Source organism: Uranotaenia lowii, chromosome 3 (assembly GCF_029784155.1).
Source record: "Uranotaenia lowii strain MFRU-FL chromosome 3, ASM2978415v1, whole genome shotgun sequence".
Taxonomy (NCBI): domain Eukaryota; kingdom Metazoa; phylum Arthropoda; class Insecta; order Diptera; family Culicidae; genus Uranotaenia; species Uranotaenia lowii.
This window is the reverse complement of record NC_073693.1, coordinates 284,534,546-284,559,862: the sequence shown is the minus strand read 5'-3', so window position 1 is coordinate 284,559,862 and position 25,317 is coordinate 284,534,546. Positions and strand designations below refer to the sequence as shown.

The 25,317-nt window shown below is 34.7% G+C and overlaps 1 protein-coding gene across 2 annotated transcripts in view; it reads left to right on the top strand.

Annotated features, from left to right (window-relative positions):
- LOC129757940 (spectrin beta chain, non-erythrocytic 1-like) overlaps positions 1 to 25,317 on the top strand; it is a 254,976-nt gene that overhangs the window by 115,326 nt on the left and 114,333 nt on the right. The window lies entirely within an intron of this gene.

Below are 25,317 nucleotides of genomic sequence, written 5' to 3'. Positions count from 1 at the left end.
GTTCAGAATTTTCATTCGGCTGTTTTAAAAAGTGTTATGGTTCTTAAAATCAACCACCCTCAAAACAATTAGATATCTCCAAAATTTGTAATTTTGTACTGAGTGAAACATTCATTGGAATCAAGTGGTTCCACTTCAAATCCGTTTCATATTTTTCCTCAAATTTGAAGCAAAACCATCGTCCGAGGCCCTGTTATCTCAATTACAATCGCGTTCGCATTTTTTTCCCAGAAACCTTTTCAAACTATCTGTCACCATAACTTAAAAACATTCTTCAGATAACACAACCGGCATTCCGGCAACAAAATTGCAGCACATTTCGATGACCCTTATGTTTCACCCATGGAATTGTGGCATTTGCTGTTCGTTCAGTCATTGTGTGGTAGGTTTGTGGGAGCTGTGAAAGTATTTTTCACACCCCAGGCACCCAGTTGAGTGGAGTCTTTTAGCTCATCGCCACCAAAGATTGACTAATTGCTGTTTGAATTGCGCTGTTAGTTGATGCTGCTTGCAACTTGAGGCCCGGATGCTGCCGCACATTGAGTCTCTAATGGTTTTATCGGGCATAATTCCGTGTTTTCCCCCTCTGCGAAGACAGTTAATTCAGTCATTCGGCTTCAGTTGCCTTCAGACACCAACCGTGATTTTGACTTTCAAATATGTTTGTTGGGGAAAAAAGGGAGAATGAAGAAAAATAAAATACCAACCCAGATGAAAACCCTCTTATTTAGATTTCAATTTCCCAAGCCCTCTCATTCTGGGTCACACGAGTGCAGTGGCCAGAGATACAATTTCTCTTTCCATCAGTCATTCCCCGAAAAAGGTTCGCGCTAGAGGCTGAGTCGTCAAGTTGGGTTTGAAGGGTGGCGAGGAAATTACCGTAGAATGGTGAGAACTGTGATGATCGACGTCACGTCGCTTTTTCGAGGGTGCTGGAAGATGGAGGTGGGAGACGGTTAGGAACACAAACTCTCAAAGAAGATGACGACGGGAAAGAATTAACACCCCGGTGATGAGCAAACTGTGAGGAGCAGACGACACGCGATTAACGTCTTAGTTTTCAAGTCAGGCGCGCAACGCCACAGACAAAATTAATCGTACGCAATGGGGCTAAATTGAAGACGGTGCTGTTACTTGTGTTTCCCCTCTTTTTTGTTGTTTTCGGTTGGACATTTTTCTGGAATATTTTGACCTACTGAAAGACAGACCCCCCAACAAAAATTAGATGAAGTTAGGGGAGAGCCAGTCAGTTGCGGACTAATTATTGACCCTGGAATTTATGAGCATTTTTCAAGTCAAACGTTTTGTAATTAAGAGTGACAGATCTTTTCAGTGGAATTGTTTTGTTTGTTCCAAAATTCTGACCTACAACATGGCTAGAAACGTAGGATGATATGAGAATTCTTGGTCAATACAGTTTTCTCGACTCAATCACAAAATTAATTTAAATAAATCAATTTTCTGCGACTGCAAACGAAATTTTTTACGAAGCACAGTCGAACCAGGATAAGCGACAGAATTTTAATGCTAATTCCTTGGCTTAAAGAGGTGTTGCACTTATCCAGGTTTTTCAAATCTAAAGATTTAGGCTAAGCTTGCCAGATTGCCCGGTTCTATCCGGGTTTGTCCGGATATTTAAGACAGAATTTGTAAAAAGCCCAGCACAATTCGGTTGCTCGAATTTCATTGAAAATAAGCCCGGATTTTGCCCGGAATTTTTCACGGTATTTGCGAAATCAAAAAAAAAACAAATAGTGTTGAAAAAATTTTTGAACCAGTTTTATGAAAATAATCATCAAAGGTTTTTTGGAAGGCAAAAATACGATTCAAAATCTGCTGATGAGTTTGATGGAAACATTTTTTTTTGATTTTTGTTAAGTAATTTCTGAGTTTTTACCATATTTGCCCAGATTTTTGGTCGACTATTTTAAAATCAAATGGCCGGATCTTGCCAGGTTTTTAATTGATTTAATTAGATTTTTTTTGCAAATAAAATAAAACCATGGGTTATAGCACATCAAAACGCATTGAAAAGCACATCAATTAGCATTTCAACTAAAATTTTAAAAAATAATTAGGTAACGAACTTCAACATAAAAAATTGTAAATAAGCTTTAAATAATGTCCAAACACGGAGAACAAAGTACATTTTTACAACAATATTCCGCCTACATTCAGCTATATTTTTGATTGATTCTCGATCAACTATAAATCTGAAGAATTCAACTATCAATATAATAGATTATCTGATTGATATTTTGCGTTCTACATTAGATACATATAATAGATTCAACTATACTTGTATGATTGATTTTATGCATTCAACTATAAATATAATAGATTCAACCATACTTGTATGATTGATTTTATGCATTCAACAATAATTCTGGTATATTCAGCTATACTGGTATAGTTGATTTAACTGTAAATATAATAGATTCAATTATATTTCTATGATTGATTTTGGTCGTTCAACTATTCACATATAGTTGATTCAACTAATGGTTGTTTTAGAAGTTATCATATTTAAATTTGATTTTTGATCACGCGTTTTATTTTCTTTTAATTTTATATGTTGTTTGTATCATCGTGTAAAGAGCTATTTACGGTTTAATACTCAATAAAAATTAAAATTTAGGATATTTTTTATTCAATTTATCAAATTTGTCTTAATGAACACCTACTTAAAAATCAAAATACTTGCAAAAAAAGACTTTGATGGTTTAAGGGATTCATCAGAAGGCCATATGCCAAATTTGAGCGGAATCGGACAACAGGAAGGGGTTGCACTGAATCTCAAGTGTGAAAGGGATTCTGAGACATAGTGTTCAAAAGAAGCATAAATAACTGGTTTTTCATCATAATTTTTTTCCCTTATCAATCGATTGCTTGATTATGAAGATTTTATTAAAATTTCAGTTAAGACTAATATTCCACCTGAAGACTGCAACTCGATTGGATTTAAAACAAAAAAGTTATGGCTGTTCAAAGATTGTATTTTTGTGGCAAATTGTCGTTTAACACACAATGAGTACATTTTACTCATTACGTTTTACAGGACAATTTGTAACCAAAACACAATCTTTGAACAGCCATAACTTTTTTGTTTTAAATCCAATCGAGTTTCAGTCTTCAGGTGGAATATTAGTCTTAACTGAAATTTTAATAAAATCTTCATAATCAAGCAATCGATTGATAAGGGAAAAAATGTATGATGAAAAACCAGTTATTTATGCTTCTTTTGAACACTATGTCTCAGAATCCCTTTCACACTTGAGATTCAGTGCAACCCCTTCCTGTTGTCCGATTCCGCTCAAATTTGGCATATGGCCTTCTGATGAATCCCTTAAACCATCAAAGTCTTTTTTTGCAAGTATTTTGATTTTTAAGTAGGTTTTTTTTTTTTTTTTTCCTTTATTGACAAAAATATGTACAAACATTAAAGGCTCTTGATTCAGGATCATTTTGAGCCGAAGACTTTTTATAAACTAGTTTTTAGTATTACTACAAAAATAACTGATTAACTTTGAGTTATCTATATGTTTTTCGTTTGTAGTCCCAGGATATTCAATGATATTCCTTCAGTTTCCTAGTATTCCGTCTTCATGTACGTTCCGTCCTTCTTCGTCAGTTTTCCAGGTATTCGTTGTAAGTTCTTGATTTAGGGTGATTTGCCAATCGTTGCACAGCTAAGCACATGATTTTGGTTTTTATGCTGTATTTTAGTCATTTCAACCGAATTCACTCGATTTTTTTTGTCGACTGCATTTATACAGGATTGGTTAACAAGATCCAAAAGATCAAGTGTTCGAAAAAAGTTACGTAAAAATTTAAAAAATCATTTAAAACAGCTTGTCTGTGCCCAATAGTTGCACAAGCAAATTTTACGTCGTGCCTAAAGTTGTCCGATTTTTTCTAATGGTTGCACATTTCAAAAAATCTTCTTATGTGGTCAAATAGGCTGATATTTGATACGGAAGCTTATTATGAGAACTTCTAGTTTAAATGAATTCCAATTTAGAGACGGCCCCTTTTTAAAGGGGTCTTCCATATAAACCGTCTAATGCACAATGGGAAAATTCGGACCCAAAATCGAAAAAAACGAATGCGGCGGGTTGAAAGTCTGGAAAAGCATTAATCTCACGTGAAATTTTTTTCAGAAACTTAAACCGGCCGCTGAATTTAACCGGAGCCATATCTGAGTGAAGCGTTATTTGAGTTATTTTTTGCCCAGTATTGATTTTTTTTTCTTTATATGTCCAACCAACATAAAATTTGGTGTCATTGAAATTCCATAGCAGTCACTGAAAGCTATTTAAAACTTTTTAAAGTGCCTATTTGAAGGTGAATGGATAAAAGAGGCGCGTTCTGGTTTGTCCCCCTTTACCCCTGTGCAGACTGGTCCGGCGATCGGTAGCAGCAACGGCGCGGCGGGCCACAGGACCAACTCAACCGGGGGAACTACGCGCTGTTGCACTCGACTTGCTCGCTCGGGTCGTACTCGCTGACTGACTGGCTGACCGACGTGCACGCTCATGGCGAACTATCAAGTGGCAGTTTTAATCCATCAACACAACCCCTATGAAAAAATGTGATTTTATAAAATAATTTCTTTAGGGCTCACTTGGAAGTCGGTTGGATTTTTACATAATGAATATCACTTGGAAGCTTAAAAATGGACGCCCACAGTTTCGTCTGATTTATTGAATATATCTTTTCAAAAAGTTTATTAATTTTGAATATCTTTATCATGAAGTGGGATTATTTATGATGAATGTAACCTCTGTAGCATTTCATCAATCTTCAAGAACCCTTCATTTCACATTAAAAACTGTTATGATCAAATTAAGTTTCACGAAGTTATGACTGTTTTTTTTTCTGAATAATAAGAGCGAAATAAAGCTTCACTCAAATGTCTCCGGTCTAGCTCGACGGAAGATTTGAATTTCTGAAAAAAATGGCACATGATTAGTAATATTTCGGGTCTTAAAACCTTTGACTTCGAGTTTTTTGGGATTTATTGTCGAAGTTTTCCTACTGTTCAATATTTTGGCAAGATTATTATCAAAACCATGAGGTTCGCTGTTGACATGAAATACAGTTCTTTAAGATTTATAGTTTCGAAATTTAAGAAACAGGGTTTTTTAGAACAATTTTTAGATTCTTTGCCTGAAATGTTGGTCGGGATAAAGGACTTCAAAATAAATCTGATAAAAAAGTAGTCCCTCAAAGTCAAAGCTGTTTATGTGAATTTGACACTTTTCAGACATTGCAAGTTGGCCGACTTTTAAATACATAGATATGTTTTTCAAAGAATTTAATAATCTCAAAACTTCAACTTTATTATTTGAAAATAGGAAAAAATATATTTATGAAAATATGAAGTGTCTTGAATAAAGGTCATAAAATATGAAAATTCTGAGTGGAAAAAAGTTGATTAGAGCACAGATATTTCTAAAATCAATAGTTTAACGTAAATATTCACTTATTTAGCAAAAAACATGTCATATTAAGACAATCCGAGTATTTTTTCAGTTGCATGTTATAATGATCGTGGTTAATTTTGTATGGAAGAATAAACATTTGCATATAAAATCACGCATGAAATTCAAATAAGCTTTAAATGAAGTTTGTCTTTGATTAGATATTAATTTTACCTATTCTTAAGCATAATTTTTTGCCAATATGAGAAAAAAGCAAAGTATTTCACGAAAAAAAAATGTTATAACCATATTAAAATAAAAAATCGGAATCCATTTAAAAGTATTGTAAAATTGCAGGCTTTGCTTGATAGAGCTTTCAATAATTCAATGACATGGTTTTGCGAAGGTTGATTTATATCAAGAAACTCATTGGCTATGCAAAGCAGTAAGTTGCGATTTTTTTTATTTCCATCCTACAATTAAACGGCTTTCAAATTAGCAATTAAAAACATTAAAATTTAAATTTTTATTTTGGATATTTTGCATGACATCGAATGTCATTTCTGGCATGTAAGTGAGCCAAAAATGTATTGCAAGAACCAAAAAACATTTCAAAAATCAAAAAAATAAGTTTTTTAGAACTTTTAGTACATCTCTGGTGAATTTTTGAATGAAAATTTTCATTTCCCGTACAAATCATACACGTTGCGCTAATTCAGGACTAAATTATTGAGAAAATTTATCGCTATTTTTAGCAGTTAAACAACCACACAACGTTTTTGGAGGTAACAAGTGAATAAATTTGAAATTTTCATACAAATCTTTCAGTGGACTTATACACAACAATGGGGCGGGAGGAGATTCAGCGGACCAATTGTTGCACAATCCGATATTTTTCATAGTTATGTATGGATCGTTATTTCTTTTTCAAAATTATGGTGTTCAAATTGTCCAACAAACGTTTCGTAAAGAAAACCGATTCGAAAAATGATTTGTTCTGACGTGAAACCTTATTTGCCGTAGAAGGAATCTTAAGGTTTTGTTTAACAATTAGCACGAAAATCACGCGAAAAAACAAGAAAACTTAACACTGTCTTTAGATGCATATTTCACAGCAGAAAATATCGTAAAAAGGCTAAATTCATCAATAAACATTCCAATTAACATGATTCAGTATTATTTTTGAGAAAAAATTGAAAAACAGCAGAAATACTGACAATTTAAGTCATACCGTGCAACAATGGGTAAGGGGACAACGATTGGCAAATCACCCTATTTCATAATTTCAAGCCAGCACTCTTTAGAAATTCGAATATCAACTTCATTGTTTGCATATCCCTTTGCCCCAGAATATCTCTAATTGATATATTAGAAGACTTAGATGTTTTATTCAGAGAATCTATTAGATCTCCTCTAAAGCGTTCATATTTTGAACAGTGCCACACAACATGATCTATATCTTCGTAGTCTTTACCACAATCACAAATGTTCGTGTTTGACAGTCTAATCCGAAACAAATGGGCTGCTAGTAGATAGTGATTTGAGATAATCCGCGAACAAATTTTTATGAAATTTCTTTCAAAAAACTGCTTATGAAACCATGCTTTATTTTTGACTTGAGGTAAAATTGAGAAACAAAATCTTCCTAAGTCGCTGCTATTCCACTTACTTTGCCACATAGACAATGCTATGGAATGTGAGATGGAATAAAGTTCAAAATGTTGGAAACCTCTACAATAAACCGAGTCGCTAATTGCTCCCTGCTTAGCTAGATGATCAGCTTTTTCATTCCCCAAAATTCCACAGTGAGATGGGATCCAGAACAATGATATTGTGTATCCTAAATTATTCAGATTTAACAATGCTTTTTTAATTTTATATGTAAAAATACAAGCTGTAGAATCTAACTGACCTGATATGAGAGAAGACAGAGAACTCATACTATCTGAGCATATGATGTATCTGGAAGGAGGCAAACTTTTAATGTATTCACAGGAGTGATAAATAGCGATCATTTCAGCAATGAATATTGAACAAGGGGTCATTAATTTGAAACTTTGTGAAGAGTTCGTATGATACATTCCAAAACCAGCACCTTGAGGTGATACCGATCCATCAGTATATATAAAACAACCAGGATCAAAGCCTTCGAAAATACTGTGAAATACTTGATTAAGTGCGTGTGCCCTTAAGGTCATGGGAAACTTATCAACTTCTTTCTTGAAACTCAAATCTATTTTTGGAGAAAATTGTATTTCATCAATTGCAAAATCAAACATGTTTTCCTCAGGACTGTTGTAAGTGTCTATGGTAATAAACACTTTGTAGTTATTCAAAAATTTAATCTCCGGGCCTAGTTCAAATAAAAGGTCCAACTTGTCAATAAGTCTATTGTTTCTGCTCTGGAATCTAAACAACTGGCGTAGATTAAGCTCCAAAAAATTAAGTTCGAGTGGCATCACTCCTGCGATGACTTCTAAACTCATTGTATGAGTGGACATAAGGCTTCCTAGAGCTATTCTCAAACAGCGAAATTGAATACGAGCTAATTTTTGTAAATGGCAGTTAGCAGCACTAGAAAAGCAAAAACATCCATACTGTAAGATAGATAAAATTGTTGTTTTATACAATGTAATTAAATCAAGAGGATGCGCACCCCACCATGATCCCGTTATTGTTTTGAGAAAATTAACTCGCTTTTGACATTTCTTTACTATATAGTCAACATGTTTACGCCATAGAAGTTTTGTGTCAAACCATATTCCTAAATATTTCACTGAAAAGGACCTTTCAAATTGACTTCCTTTCATATTCAAAGATATATTAAGTGGCAATTTTTTCCTAGAAAATATCATCAACTCTGATTTTTGTGCTGAGAATTCAATACCTAAATTGTCTGCCCAATTGCTCAAATTGTTTAATGTTAGCTGTAATTTTTCTTCAGAATCTTTAATGTTCTTGCCAGACTTATATATGACACTCTCATCAGCAAATTGTATCATGTTAACCCCTGGATATAAACAAGAATCTATATCCCTCACATAAAAATTATATAAAAATGGACTCAATGTTGATCCTTGTGGTAGGCCTAAAAAGCTTGTCCTCTGACATTTGAATTTACTGTTAATGTAAAAATGCATTTCTTTTCTTTTCATCAAGTTATACAAGAATTCAACTAATTTCGATGGAACACCTTGGTTTGCTAACTTTGAGCAAAGAATCTCGATATTCACTGAATCATATGCCCCTGTTATATCTAAAAACACTGCAGGTACGTCTTCTTTCTTAACAAAACTAGTTTGTATGTCTATAGTTAGTTCAGCCAAACAATCTTGAGTGCTCTTGTTTTTCCTAAAACCAAATTGTGTTTGTGACATAATATTATTCTTTTCTGCCCAATTTTCAAGTCTGTTCAATATAATCCTTTCCATGGATTTCCTAGGACAAGGTAATAAGCTAATTGGTCGATAAGACCGGTGATCACAGGAAGGTTTTCCGGGTTTTAATATCGGAACAACTTTAACCAATCTCCATTTCTCAGGGACAATATTTACTTCAATAAATTTATTGAATAAATATAGTAAAAGTTTTTTGCAGCAATCTGGCATATTTTGTAGAAGTTTAAATTTGATTCCATCCAAACCAGCTGCAGTGTTTGAGCTTGAAAGTAGAGCTGAAGAAAGTTCTATCATTTTAAATGGAGCACTTAATTCTTCAAAAACAATTTCATTTTTAAATTCATCGGCTGGTTTGTTCACAAAATCAGGACAAACTTTCATAGCAAACTCTTCTACCCAATCCTCAGAATACCTTTCATTGTTACTATGATTGCTGTTACGTAAATTCCTAGCAGTACGCCAAAGATAAGACAATGCAGTAGTTCTGGAAAATGATGAGAGTTTGTCTTTCCAATAAGATTTTTTCTTGTTTTGGAACATTTTCCTACACTCATATTCAAGCTGTTGATATGATTTGAAATGTTCAATTTTACCAGTTTTCCTGAACTTTTTAAATGCGTATTTTTTTTCATTATACTTTTGCGAAGCTTCACTATCCCACCATGGCTGTCCTCTTCGTCTAGATGTAAAAATGGAATTGAATGGTTTAGTTTGTGCTTTCAAAGCACAATCAAGAATACTTTGGTTCAAAAAATTGTATACTTCTTCAAAGTTGTGAATATTTTGAGTTGAATCTTCATATTCAGTTATTTTATCTGACAAAAAGTTTTGATATTTCAACCAGTCAATATTTTTTGTTAAATCATAAAGAAAATTAAATCCTTCTACAGTCTTATCACTCACAAACGTTGTTAAAATGGGCAAATGATCGCTGCCATTCAAATCCTCTATTATCGTCCATGAACAAGGCAGCGCCAAGGAATTGGAACATAACGTTAAATCAACAGCGGAATCTCTCGAAGCTGGAGCACCTATTCGAGTAACATGTCCATCGTTCAAAATTGTTAGGTTTTCTTCATCACATAAGTCATAAATAGCCAAAGCTCTAGTGTCATCGTAGGATTCGCCCCACGCAGTTCCATGAGAATTTAAGTCACCGAACAGAAATCTTGGTTCAGGAATAAGATTCAGTAATTGCTTAGCATGTTCTTTTGACAACTTGTATGGATTTGGAGGTATGTACCAAGATGAAACGGTGAAATGAAAATTTGCTGTTCTACAAGAGATTGAGACTTCTTCTATTTTTCCGAATTGTGGTATATCAAGTTTATGAAATTCAATTCCATTTCTAATACCTATCAGCACACCACCATAAGGTGTTTCGCGATCTCTTCTCACAATGTTATATCCAGCAATACAAAAGTCAAGTTCTGCAGTTAACCACGTTTCAGATATGCAGAAAATGTCAATGTGGTGATCATTTAACAAAACAATCAAAGACTCCTTTTTTGGAACTATACTTCTTGCATTCCATTGTAAAAAAATAATTTTTCTATCCATTGAAACTAACAAAAGATGCAATGAGGGGCCATTTACAACATAACTTTTCGAAAATACATTTGATGAGGGGCATAAATTTGAAAACTATTGCTTTAATATATTCAGGTATTTCAAAAGCGTCACATATAAACTCAATAATATTCTGAATGGAAAATGTTTCAGTAGAAACCGTTTGAGGGGGTTCTGTTACAACGTGTGTTGCAGTTTCAGGAGTTTTTTCTTTCAAATTTCTTGATTTTGTTGTGTGTATTTCGTTATTTATTTGAGTGAAACCTGAAATCGAAGTTCCAGGAGGATCTAATGGAGGGAATGATATTTCTGGATTTGTATTAGTTTTTGATATAATTTTAGGCTCTTTTCTCAAAATTTTGGGACGAGTTAACTGCTTTCTTTTTCTCGGATTAAAAGTGTCAGAAACATTGAGATCGGGTTCTTCATCACTTTCTGACATTTCTGAAGAAAGGACATCAAATCGATTGTTAAGGTTCAAAAAATTAGTTTCATCAGATTTTCTTAAAACATCTGCGTACGAAAATTTGAGTGATTCTTTAACAGTTTTCCTCCATTCACTTTTAGCTTTCCGGTACATTGGACAATCTTTAATGCTCAAATGATGGGTGTTGCAATGAAAACACAAGTTTTCCTTAATCGTACACTCTTCCCCAGTGTGGTTTTCACCACATTTCCCACATTTTATTTTGTTCGCACAATATTTCGCTGTGTGATTAAGCTGCCTACATCTTTCACAGTACATGAGTTTTGGAATGTAAGCACGTACCGGTAACAAAATTTTCTCAATTTCGACAAATTCCGGCAACACAGTACCTTCAAACACGACCCGAATAGATGCTGATAAACTATAAACTTTTTCATCTCCAACAACAGTGACGTCGTATAAGCGATTACAATCAAGAATGCGAACCGGTGCGATAGCACCATTACGCCACCTACCCTGACCAAAAGCAGGAAGATCTTTAAGATTGACATATCCATCAACAATTACCCCAGCAGTTTCAACCTCAAGGCTTGGAATGTACACATTATATTCTAATGTAAAAAGAAGATTACTAACTATCTCATTAGCATGTTTTCTCTGTCCCACCAACACACGAAATCGATTAAAAGCTGTTTTCTTTATTTCCAAAATTGATGAATAATGTTTATGTAGTTCTTTAGATATTGTTATTACATTGAGCGGTTTTTGTTTAGGTTTGAAAAAAACTTGATACGGTCCCGAACATGTTTCAGGATACTTTTTCATTCTAATAGAATCCGACTGTGGAGATTGAGGGTTTTGGGAACCAATCGGTACTTGATCAGCAGAGGATGGAAAAGTAAGGCAAAGTGAGGAAATTTCAGGAGATGATTGTGAGGATGAGCATGGGGAATCAGTTGGTAAAGCAGGAGTCAGCATTGGAAGTGGCGAAGTAAGCGATGATATCAATAATGGCGGTTCAGATGAAACACGTGGTTGAGAATCTACTGTTAAACCCATTGTCGGTTGAACACTGTGATGTGATGCGTGAGTCAAGTTGTTATTGTGGTCACTGGGGGTCCCCGCAAATGGGGATCCCCCGCTCTTATCCCCCATTTGATAGCAAACAATAAAAGCTTCAATCGAATTTTATATTTGAGTTGCTGTACTTATCTTCTTTTTTTCGATGAGATGCGGTGATAGGCCTTCTGGTAGTTATATCCAAGGTCAGCTCAGCACTATTGTTCTTAGTTCTTTGTTCGGAGGAGCTAAAATGAAACCGTCTATCTTCACCGACTGTTGAACAACGATTTTTAAGTAGGTATTCATTAAGACAAATTTGATAAATTGAATAAAAAATATCCTAAATTTTAATTTTTATTGAGTATTAAACCGTAAATAGCTCTTTACACGATGATACAAACAACATGTTTTGTTCAGGAAAGTTAAATTGCACAAAAATCCGCATCTTTTGACGGCATTGGTATCAAAAATATTTTACGCTTGGTACACATTTTGGTCAGTTGAATTCGAAATTTTTGGACCAAAAAAATTTTTTTTCTTGGAAATAGCTTGCTTGTTTTACATTTTGATACAAATTTGGTTCATTTTTCATTTTTTACGTGTGGTATTTAACTCAAACAAAATTAAAAAAATATAAAATATATAAGTTTTATGAAAATTTTTGGACCCAGAATTTATTTAAAATCAAATCTTTTGAAAGTGGACTTTTTTCAAAGATGGCGCTTGCGGAACCTCTAAACATGATTTTTTTTAGTCGGCCCCATACAAAAGTTTGTTCTGCACATCCTAATCTACAATTTGGAGGGTGAGCCCCCAGATTCCCAGAAGTTATGCAATTTTGGGACACCCTACTGTACATGTGCATTAGACTGCCCCAGATTTGTATGGGAAATTCAAATCCTGTGAAATGTTATGCGCCGCAGGCTTAAATTGATCCTAGGCTTAGTACAAGATCTCATGCCTAATTTGGGCCAGATCGGATCACGGGAAGGGGTCGCTTAACGAGCCTGAAGTATGTATGGGATTTCAGACATTTTGTTTGGGAGAAACATGAAAAACCAGTTTCATCAATAACTTTGGTTTCCGTCGGCCGATTTCTTTCAAAAACGGCTTTTCTTAAAGCCTAAATTATGAAAAATATTTCATCTCAAGACTGCATTCCGATAAGAGTTAAGATAAAAAAGTTATGAGGCTTCAAAATGGGCTAACTTTTTTTAAGGTTGGTATTCATGACTGTTAATGAGGCGTCAATATGTTCGATTGCCACGACTCATTAACAGGGATGAATACCATCCTTAAAAAAGTTATCCCATTTTTTAAGCCTAATAACTTTTTTATCTTAACTCTTATCGATATGCAGTCTTCGAATGAAATATTTTTCATAATTTACGCTTTAATAATAATCATTTTTGAAAGAAATCGGCCTACAGGAACCAAAGTTATTGATGAAAAACTGGTTTTTCATGTTTCTCCTGAACAAAATGTCTGAAAATCCCATATAAACTCCAGGCTTTAAGCGACCCCTTCCCGTGATCTGATCTGGCCCAAATTTGGCATAAGATCATGTACTAGGCCTAGGGTCAATTCAAGCCTGCAGCCCATAACTTTATCAAGTCGGGTCATTTGGGGAACTCTAATGTACATGTTGTGTTTGGATGGTTAGTTATTATTCAAATATCACACAATCAATCATAAAAATATACTTGATTTTACTATATTTATAATTCAATGCCTATAACCAATTATACATATGTAGTTGAATCTATCATATTTACAGTTGAATCAATTATACCATAACAATTGAATCTATCATATTTATAGTTGAATGTGAGAGGTCAAACAGGAATGTATAGTTGAATCTATTATATTTAAAGTTGAATGCATAAATTCAATCATACAATTGTAGTTGAATGTATCATATTTACAATTGAATCAATTATACCAATACAGTTGACCCAGCAAACATAAAATCGCATTAAAATGACAACTCAAGTCATTAAAAACGTTACTGCGAATCGTAATTCCAACTAACGCAAGTTAAAGGTCGTAAAAATCGTTATTCGAAGTCGGATTAAATGGTTTGAATCGAATATGATAAAGAGTCCGCCATGTTTGCAGATTTTGAAGACGATTTCGTTCCTTTGCTTTCTCCCGCGTGGGTCAAGTGAGAGAACAGCTTTGTTGTTCTCTCTGCGTCCAGCAGTCAGTGATGCCACACTTTTATCGGTATTTTGGAACCCAAAAAAATCTTTTATCGGTATGGAAATCCTAAAAATCGGTATGGAAATCGGTATTTGAGGTGGATATTCAAAAATCCTTACATTTTCAACTTCCTAACGTATTTTTAATATAAATGGAAGCTTGCAATAAAAAGCAAGTCTGAGAACTCTTAAGAATGTTAATTTGAGTATTAAACTAGCTGACTAAGTGTGTTCAAGCATATATTATTCGTTTTTTTTTATCTTGGTTCTATACACTGTAAATTTTTGCCTCGATTTCCAGCAAAAAAAATTGCTGGAAACGTTCAGCAATCCAAAATTTTGCTGGAAACCAGCAATCGATTTTCGAATTGCTGGATTTTTCAGCATTCGGTTGTGTTCTTGTCATTTTTGCTGAAAAATCAGCAATCGGTTTCCAAATTGCTGGACTTTCCAGCAATTGATCTAGTTTGCTGGGAAATCAGCAATCGAGTTGTCAAATTGAAGTCTGTTTGTTTTCGTATGCTGATGCAAGGTCTATTTTACGAATTTTGGTTAGATTAATATAATTATTTTTATTTTCCTCTATATTCTAGCAACCAGACATCAAATCAAGAGTGAGTTTTTATTTAACATGTAGATATTTCATAAAAGATACTAATCAGAATTATTTTTTCAGGTGGCGAATGATCAACACTTTGGCACAAAGCTGCCACTCTAGAGCCGGTGTTGTAAAATTTTTAGAAAAAGTTTTCTTATTGCCCATTATATGCACAGTCAGTATTCAATATTTAATTTTTAATGAAATATAAATTTGATACTAAATACAGCCGGTTGTTTTGAAAGAAATAGCTGGTTTCCAGCAATCTGGATTGCTGATTTTCCAGCAATTTAAATTGCTGGAAACCAGCATCAACGTTTGCTGTTCTTTCCAGCAATTTAAATTGCTGAAAATTTTGCTGGAAAGTCAGCGGGACAAAAACCAGCAAAATTTTGCTGGTTTCCAGCAAAAACAAATTTGCTGTGTAGGTAACGCAAGTTTACATAAAAATGCGGTTTTGAAATTTTAACAGAACTTTATGTTTGTTACGACTTAAACATTTTTTTTTTAAACTATCTGCTTTTGCTGACGAAAAGTAAAAATGACAAATAAAAATTCAGCAGAGAATCCAAAATTAGTATTCCTTTCCAGTACTATAATTGAATGGAAATCTAATTTAAAAGTTACTGTTTGATAAGAAAAATAAGGGCATGGCGATCACATTCAGGTTACACGTGGTTTAGGCATATTCATGAAAAAAAAACTTGATTCTTTAATTGATGTTTAGCTAAAGTGGGATGTTAATTTGATAAATTCGAGAAGGAAATAGAACCAGGTCAACCTAAAGGAAATTTTAATTTAGTAACCACTTACAAATACAATGGCTTTTTGATGTTCGAGGTGAATATGGGCCCAAGTTGATGTTCTTCGGTTGGTTGATGGTTTTTTTGTCAAACTGGCCATTTCAGCTTTCAAAGCCTTTAGTATTAGATATGAATTCTAGCGATGAAAAAAAGAAATGATTGCAGAAAGTTGAGAGAGTTGTTGTTTCAATTTTTTTCAGGCAATGGAAAATTAATTTAATTTTTTGAAAAATCACATATTATTCATATGAAAACCCAAGAATTTTATGCGAAAATAAATGAGAAACGTGTTCTAAAAGAAGGTGTTCCTAAAAAAATGTTTGAAAAACACATAGTTTTTCCAAAACTGAAAATACCCATTTTGCCTGGCGTGGCCTGGCGATCTCTGCAGTTAGGTACATGTGATATCAATTATTTGGCTAACAAGATGGAGAAGGCTTGAAGACTATACCGATGATATGACAAATCGTGTATCTGATTGTACTTCAAATCTTGACTTACCACATCTGGCGACAAATTGAACAAGAATTATATTCCAACGGTGTATATTTTCCCTTGACCAGTTAGCATCTCAGGAGACAAGAGCATTGTCAATGATCTTTAGAAACTTCTACCTTCTGCTGGCAGACGCAGAAGGTCAAATGTCGTCCTTGAGCTGAGTCCATTAGCTTTGAGATTGAGCACTAAAATAGTGCATCATTTGACAGAACATAGGAACAAAACAGCGCGAACAACTATACGAATTATGAGAGTAAGCCAAGGAGATCTTTCCAGGATACTTTAAAAGTTGTACAGATCAACTTACGCCACGCCAGCTACCGCACTTTGTCTTCTTTCTACGGGACCTTTACGAGGATAGCTTGAATTGAGTGGAAATGTGGAAGTGGAAGTTAAAATCTTTAAAATCGGTATGAAATCGGTATGTTTTGCCAAAAATCGGTAATCGGTATATACCGATTCTTGGTCAAAATTTTGCTCAAAAATCGGTATGAATACCGGAAAATCGGTATGTGTGGCATCGCTGCCAGCAGTGCATCCAGATTGCTAAAAATCAGATGGTCGCTGGCAACGGTTCGCATGCGTTGAGAGAAAAAACTTGTGCTCTCTTGCCTTCTTTCAGTATGTATGAATATGGTGTCGAATATAGTCCAAATCGTATACTCTCATCGCATTAGCCAGAAGTTAAAAATATGTATGTATATTGCCTCCACTTTGGTAGGTACATAAATGCTGTTTTTTCGAGTTTCATACGATCATTCTATAATGTATATGAGACTTATAACAAAGTTGTTGAGAAATATACCTACAAAAATGTTTTCTAGGGAATCTATTATATTATAGTTGATTTTGTAAGGTTAATCATCAGTTTGCAGTAAAGTCTATTATATTTATAGTTGGATGCAACAAAAAATCAACTACGCTTTGATGATTGGTATAACCAGCTGAATAATTAAAACCGCAGTCTTTTGTGAAAGTACCGTTTGCATCACCGAATATTCTGCTAATAATACCATTATTGTATAGCCCAATTTATGATGTAACTTTCATCTGAAAACACCAAAGTGAGCCAATAACTCCTTTAAGTGTTATGAAAGAAAAAATGACAATAAATCTCTTTTTTTGCATCGAAAACAAACAATGGTCGAACAACAGCACTCACATATGCAGGTAGCGCGCGCTTCTAACAAACAACATGGGAACAAAATTAGTTAGTAAAAATCGACCCCATTTTCAATTTTGGGGAAGATCTGAAGACCCCCGGCGCAACCCCGTCAGATAATAAAAAAAATATCTCCATTTGTAGTTTTTTCTTCTTACTTTGTATGGGAGATCCTCCCTCCCCTTTTTTTGTTTCAAAAGTGTGAGGGGTCATTCTATAATATTCGTACTAATTTGTGAACCAATTTTGACGAAAACCACTTGAAAATCGAGTATCAACGTTTTTTGAATTAACTTTGTATAGGAGCCTCTTCATCCTAAAGTCGGTGGGTCTTCAAACTGTTATAGAAATCCGGAAGCTCCTCAGGTGCCGAAATTCCCGTTTTTTACTTGATGGTGTTACAAAGGATTGTACTCCATTTACCCGAAAACCATTGCCCAGAATGAAAAATCCCCAGAATTCCAATCGCCAGAAAGAACCATTCCCCAGAATTTTTTTCCCCAGACGAACCATTTCCCAGAAAATTTTTCGCCAGAATGTACCATTTCCCAGAATTTTTTTCACCAGAATGAACCATGTACCAGAAATTTTTTCGCCAGAAGGACCATTTCCCAGAAAATTGAAAACATTTATCCTTACTAGAAATTATTTGAAAAAAAGGATTGTAACAAAAAAAAGGGGGTTTCAAAACTTTATTCTTTTGCGGCAAGGCCGCAACCAACGAGGATGAAGGGGCTGAGGCGGCACAAAGCCGCCGAAGCTCCCAAATCCGAGGAGGCCGCCGACCCGCCGTCGGAAGCGGCGGCCCCATTACATTGGTCTAGGTCTGCCGGGGCTTTCTAGGTCTGCGTGAAAGCTAGGGGATAATCCCTTAGCCCCGTCCGCCACGCGACAGCGTGAAGGACAAACGGTCTTTCAAGTTCGAACGCGCAGCGTGAGGAGTCGGGTACCAAAACAGTTTTTTAAAGGACCATGGTAAGCATTGAATCAATTAAAGTACCCAAACCATAAACAAAGCACAATATTGGTTCTAAAATAAATTTAGTTGAAAAATTTCAAAGTCGTAGTTTCATTTAAAAAATCATTTTGAAAAAAATAATTTCGAATCATATGAAAAATTCAAGAATTCATTAGAAAAAAAAACAAATAAAAATACTAGGGGAAAAAATCTGGGATTTGTGCCATTCTGGTAAATGTTCCATTCTGGAGAAAAAAATTCTGGGAAATGGTCCATTCTGGGAGAAAAAATTCTGGTAAATGGTGCATTCTGGGGAATTTTTTTCTGGGAAATGGTTCATTCTGGGGTTTGATTTCGGGTATTTGTCATTCTGGGAAAAATTCATTCTGGGCAATGGTTTTCGGGTAAATGGGATACAATCGTTACAAAGAAAACGCCGCCATATTATGCGTAAGATCCGCTATTTGTATTGGACCTCTCCGTTATAAAAGAGGGAAAGGTCACAATATTTAAATACAATAAGTCATAGTGTTATGCCAAAACTTGCATTTGTGCCAAATTTCATGAATATCGCCTAAAAATTGTTAATGTTAGTTTAAAAATTTCATCCCTCCCCTCCAAACATGAATTATTATGATTCCAGTTAGTAGACATTTATGTAGTATTTTTTACCCCGAAATATACGCAGCACACTTATGATTTTTCTTTAAAAACATTTTTGACAGAAAAATCTAAAATTTAATTCAAACTAAACTAAATATTACTATAAATTTAAAAACGTTTCCATTTGATTTTTTATTTAAAATACAGTTTGTTGCAATTTACTCCTTTTTCTTAGTAGGGTGAAAATTGCATGTATTTGTAAATTCAAGAATAATTGGTGAAACCAATAATTTTTCTGACTACGTCAATGTGATGTCCCATCAACCTTGAAACTTTTGATGTACAATTGGTATGATTATTTGTGGACATTAAGCTTTTAGAAGCCATTGAATTTGAAGTGTTGCATGATGCGACGATATATGAAAAAACTGAAGCCATGGACATTTTCTCGAAACGCTTTGAATTGAAGATTAAGTTTAGTGTTTCCGGCAACAAAATTTACTCTATTAGATACCTCCCGAAGGTGAAAGTTTCAAATTTCAACCTCTTCCAAGACCAAAAGTCCATCAAACCCTCGTTCGCTTCTTCCGAAATTTAGCGGATATTTGTGGCACGTGTCATCTTTTGGTTCTTCTGGCATCACACACGTTAGGACAGGTGTTTAACTTGAAACACCTAGAAAGAAAGTATCCCCTAACGGCTAGAACTGACCTTGACCAGATACCTACTTCTTGCTTCACTTTGTGTAAGCCTAATCAATAGCTCAATCAAGGTACATTTCAATGTTCCCCAGTAAGGCTTCCCACAAAATCCGTCAGTAACCTTCCGTGTTTTGTTCTTGACGTCTGGATTATCCCTAAGGCACCATATCGAGAAAATCGATGAACCATATGGCTCTAAGCTGTTCTCTCGGATGGTACGAATCCAAATCTGCCTCCTATACAAACCGCTTATTTCCACAAATGTGACTTAAAACGGTTCATTTGCGCCCGGAACGACAACGGAGACGCCTTTGCGCTCGAGTTGGGTCGTCTGTTTTGTTATGTAAATCAACCAGAGGTTTCAAGTTCCTCTAGCAGACGCGCGACTTCTAAGACCAAGAAGCTCGACTCATAACTTCAGAAGAAGGAACAGAAAAAAAACGTAAAACAAAACAAGGCTCTCGGTTCTTTGAAACCTACGACGACGGAACAGAGGGAGAGTAAATATAAACACAATTAACCGGGGGTTTGTGCCACATGTGCTCGGGTTGAGACCGTTTTTTTTTTCTTCAAATTTTGCTCTTTCTGAAACGCGAAGATGTTTGGACCCGGGTAAAGAATTAAATAAACATAAAACATCGGCCTGGTGTGTTTTGAGCCCGGTGGAAAACTGCTTGCAGCGCAGTTTCGCTGTCAAGTACACTTTTGTGTACCATATTTTTGTTTTCGATTTTTTTCTACTGTTTTGCAGAAGAACTTGAGCCGTCTCGGCAGAAATTCTATATTCGCATATGGTCGGAATGTGTTGGAAGTATGAAAAATCATTATGTTGAGCAGACGTACAGATTGGGTAAACTTGGGTAGAAAAAAGCCTTGATTTGAATGATTCTTTTGGATTTTTTTCCCGAATGGTATATTCCATTCGCGTACGTTCAGTTATTTACAAAAAATAAGGTTTTATTTGTTTGGTTTTGATCACCGCACTTTCTTGTGGTTTTCTTTGATTGATATTTTTCGGTGATTTACGACGATAAATATAACTGCTGTTTTTTACGTTTCGGCTTACTGAATTTCAGCCATCCTCAGAAAAAACTTGCGGCAAAACAAGTTTTTTCTGAGGATGGCTGAAATTCAGTAAGCCGAAACATAAAAAACAGCACTTATATTTATCGTCGTAAATCACCGAAAAATATCAATCAAAGAAAACCACAAAAAATAAGGTTTTAAAAATTGTATACCCATGTATGTTTTTATTTCGGTATACAAACATGTCACACCGGCCATTTTTTAAATGGAATGCTAGCCGAAAACTATCTCAAGCTGAAATTATTTCTGATGAGGAAACATACACAAACCCGACTAAGGGAAGATAATAAACGAAATTATAAATGTAAATCGGAAATGAGATCGAATCTCAGGGCTCCCGAATCACCGGTATAGAGAGAGAGAGCCACGAGATAAATGAAGCGTTAAGGCGGCAGACCATCATATGCCGCCCAATGGAATTTGAAGTTTCGGTAGAAAAGAGTTTGAAATCTCGCAACAAACTAATCGGTCTGTCACGAGAACCGCGAGCCTTCATAATAGATAGGTACGATCGAGAGGGTACCGTAATGGTCGAAATGAGAAACGTTCGCTCACTCAAAGAAAAAGAAACAGCGGAAAGTGTGGAAAAAATGAGCCAGAAACAGACCGATGATTGGCGATTAACAAATTAATTGGGAAGATTATATTTACCGAAAGGCAGCGGCTGACCGATCCGCCATAACTGCGGACCGCGGATCCCGAATTTGGCTATCAATGGGGTGCTTAAGATGATTATTCCACTCTAAAATAATTGGAACTGGTTTAGTCGTGATGAGCGATTCACTTTTCTTCTTTAGTGTTCATACCTTCAAAGAAGCATATGGTTTAAGATTTTTTCCTTTTATTTTGAGGAAGACCCCCACTTATGTGCCCAAAGGCAGATGCCTACATTTTTCGCTGTTGTTGAGTGCGCACACCCCCCAGGGACCATCCATTCAGATGATTACGACAATCAAACCGACGACTACGGTTGGTAGTCATTTGTTACTGACGACGACAGAATGGTTGAGATGGTGAATTTGCACGCCTCCACCGTCATCCCACAAAAGTATGTGGGAGCGCGTGCGCATTTTCCAGAAGGATGACGCCGATTCAACTTTCTCGTATGTCGCTTGTTTTCTGAAGTCACTGAGAGCCAGCTTAGGATCGTCAATGGTAATTTTCGTGCATTTAAAAAAGAAAAACTATTAATATCAATGTTGTTATTAGAAGAAAAAAATAACTTTACCTAGATGAATTCCATTCTTTTTTTTAGCGCAAGCCGAAATCTAAAACATGTGGAAACGTTCTGTAGTTTTTCTCCTTGAGTTAGATATGATACGAAAAGCTCAATTAACATTTTTAACGTCATAATCATCAAGGTTCATTTAGGAAGGTTCCATGAATATTTTCAAATTTCATCAAATTTGATATCCGAGAAATGTTTGGGCTATGGAGGGTTATAACATTATTCGAACAATATTTACAAGTATATTTTGACACGAAGATGCTTCTTTCTTCGTTAACAATGTCTACCATCGACCGTGGCCTAGAGGATAGCGTTCATGTCTTCCTGCGGTCATGAGATCAGATCTCGGTGACGGCATGCTCTTTGTGTGGGCTGACGGTTTAAGCATTTGTAAGATACTAGTCATCACATCCTTCAAAAATGAACGCCGTAGTGTTAAGTAAATTAGATTTCTCCAAAAAAAAATGAAGTTTCACTGAGATGCAGGCTAGCCACAGAACCGGGAAAACCGGGTAAAAACCGAGAATTGAAAATCGTAACGGGAAAACCTAAAAAAAGCCGGGAATTCAGATCCAAAACCGGAAAAAATACACATGGAAGTCAAAATTTATTTTTGATTCCAAGATCAGGGATTCAAACCGAATTTCGGAATTGTAATCTAATTTTCCGAGTCAGAATTCAACCGATCAAAAAAGTGCTTGGAAAAATATCATAAATTTTGAAACTCAAAACTACTCTGATTATACTTCAACTACCTCTAAATTAAGAAAAACTCATAATTTTTACCGGAATTAAGAGTTCAAATTAAAATGTCACTCAAAATTTGTTCATGTACCGCATGAATTTAGAATTATTTGTTGCAATCTTGGAAATGTAAAAAAAATGTTTCTTTTATAACTTTCCAGTGAAAGTGTTTAGTTCAAGAGCTAAACACAGGACAATGAAACAATTAAAAATAAACTAATAAACCCTTCAGAGGTTTTTTTTTCAATCTCATCAAAGAGTTACTTTTTGCTTCTCCGGAAGTTTAACACAAAAATCAGAAAATTTCTGAGGTCTTGAAAATTTAAATATTTTGTATATGGTTCATAAATCGTAAACTTTTAAGGATTTTTTCTACAGTTTATTGAGCAAACTTGTAGATAAAGGGCGATACGGTCAAAATTTGGTCAATATCCACTTGACGTATTTCTTTCAATCTTGCATTTAAAAAACCTGAACACCCCTCATTTTGAAGGTGTGTGTGTAGAATGTTGCTCCTATTTTGATTTGCATCGAGCCAAAAAATGAGCCGGACTATCGACATACAAAAAGGTAGTGACTCCAAATCGCGATGATAAACAAAATACGACGGCCAAGCGCGATCCCGGAGGCTGTACACGACGATGCTGACGAAGTTTGACTGCGTGGTAATGGACGACGAAACTAACTTCAAAGCCGACTACAAGCAGCTTCCGGGACAGGAGTTTTATACGGCAAAAGTAAGGGGAAAGGTAACAGATATTTTCAAGCATATGAAACTGTCAAAGTTCGCGAAGAAATATCTGGTTTGGCAAGCCATCCGTACCTGTGGCATAAAAATCAGCATTTTCATAGCTTCCGGGACTTTCGACCAAGAAATTTACGTGAAAGAGTGTTTGAATAAACGTCTGCTGCCCTTCCTGAAGAAACACGGTTGTTCCGTACTGTTTTGGCCGGATTTGGCATCTTGCCATTACGGTAAAAAGGTCATGAAGTGGTACGCCGCCAGCAACGTGCAGGTGGTTCCCAAGGACAAGAACCCTGCCAACACGTTAGAGCTCCGCCCAATTGAGAAATACTGGGCTATTGTCAAGCGGACCCTAAAGAAGACCAAAAAAACTGCTAAGAACGAGCAGCAGTTCAAGGCAAACTGGCTTTCTGCGTCGAAGAAGGTGGACAAGGTGGCTGTACAAAATCTGATGGCAGGGGTTAAGCGTGAGGCCCGGCAATTCGGATTTGGAAAAGCGGAAGCCTAACTGAATATTTCTCCTGAATTTTATACTAATTAAACTTGAAAAAGAAATTTAAGTTGATTTTTTAAATAAACGATTTCACCGATTTACACGCGTTTTCCCTTGACCAAATTTTGACCGTATCACCCTTTAAAGATATCCACTACTAAAATGTAGAATAAATTGAATGGAAAATAATTAAGCCGTGGTCTCAAAATCATAAACAGCTCAAAAATTTACAATTTCTCAGCATTTTAGAATGTTTGATCCAAAAGATGAATTTCATATAACTTTGTTTGTCGAAAAATATGTGTATTTTATCTAGATTCACTAGTTTGCTGAAGACATGATTACAAAACTTTTCAATGCATTAGAAATTTGGAAAAGAAAAAATTCACAAAAATCATTCTTTCTCCAAAATAATTTCTAAAACAAGGTGTCATTTTTTCGATTAATTTATTTGAGGATTCTGAATTGAAATTTTTGCAAGTAATACCTATTGAAAGACTTATTGACCATTTACATGAACGTGAATCTATCTGATCATGTTTTTCATGCCTTCAAGACTTCATCAAGAAAGAAATAAAAAAGATGAAAATATAGATAACTGGATCTAGCTCATTTAATTACTGAAATAAGCAGTACTGATTTTTTTTCATAAGCTTCCAATAATAAAAAAAAAATTCTGTGATGATCAATTTACATAATACAGAACCCGTTCGTTTTTGGCCCGTAAATTTAATGTTGCCAAAATCAAACGGTTTTTGATGTCACTTTTTAATTTTTTTTTTTCAAATTAATCAAAACTGATGTAATATATAGTAATCATTTTTTCTTAACTTGGCCATATTATATTAGTTAACATGGAAAAATCATGTTTTCACTGTTTAAAACTAATATAATAAGGCCAAAATTCATGTTAATATTACGTTTAACATTAATTTTGATTAATTTGAAATAAAATTAAAATTAAAAAAGAGACCAAAAAATCGTCTTTTTTGGATGTTGCCAAAATCGAACGGGTCTGTAATTTAAATGTAGGAATCGTTAAAAAAAATTAAAATTATTTTCATACACTACATTATACGTTTGAAAGCCGTTTAGATTTTTATAATGTTAATCCTTACAAATTTACAAATGAGTGCAGAATTAAAATAATGAGCAAACAGATACCTATTATTTCATGCTGCGACACAAACTAAGCAATTGTCAAAATTATCCATTTTTTAAAAGTAATTCAACTGTTTTTTTATATTAGCTATGTTGCAATTTTTTTAAAACATTTTTCGTTCACTTGTGGAACTGTGTTCAAAATGGACTTCCAAAAGTATAAATAATAAATAAAACAACAGAACATTTACAAACAGAAACTATAAACTTAAATATTTTTTAAATAGAACTCACGAACCATCCGGTGAGAACAAATTTTAAAAGTAATATCGTGAAAAGTTTATTATTTTGTCATAACTTCTTCGAATATGATGTAGATAAGGCTAGAAAACAACTATTTGAAAATAAATGGATCTGCAAAAAATTTATGCATAATTTTTAATTTAATGAATTGAAAAAAAGAGCATTTTTTTATATTTTCAAAATAGAAAATTTTTTGTGAAGGCCATATTCCTAA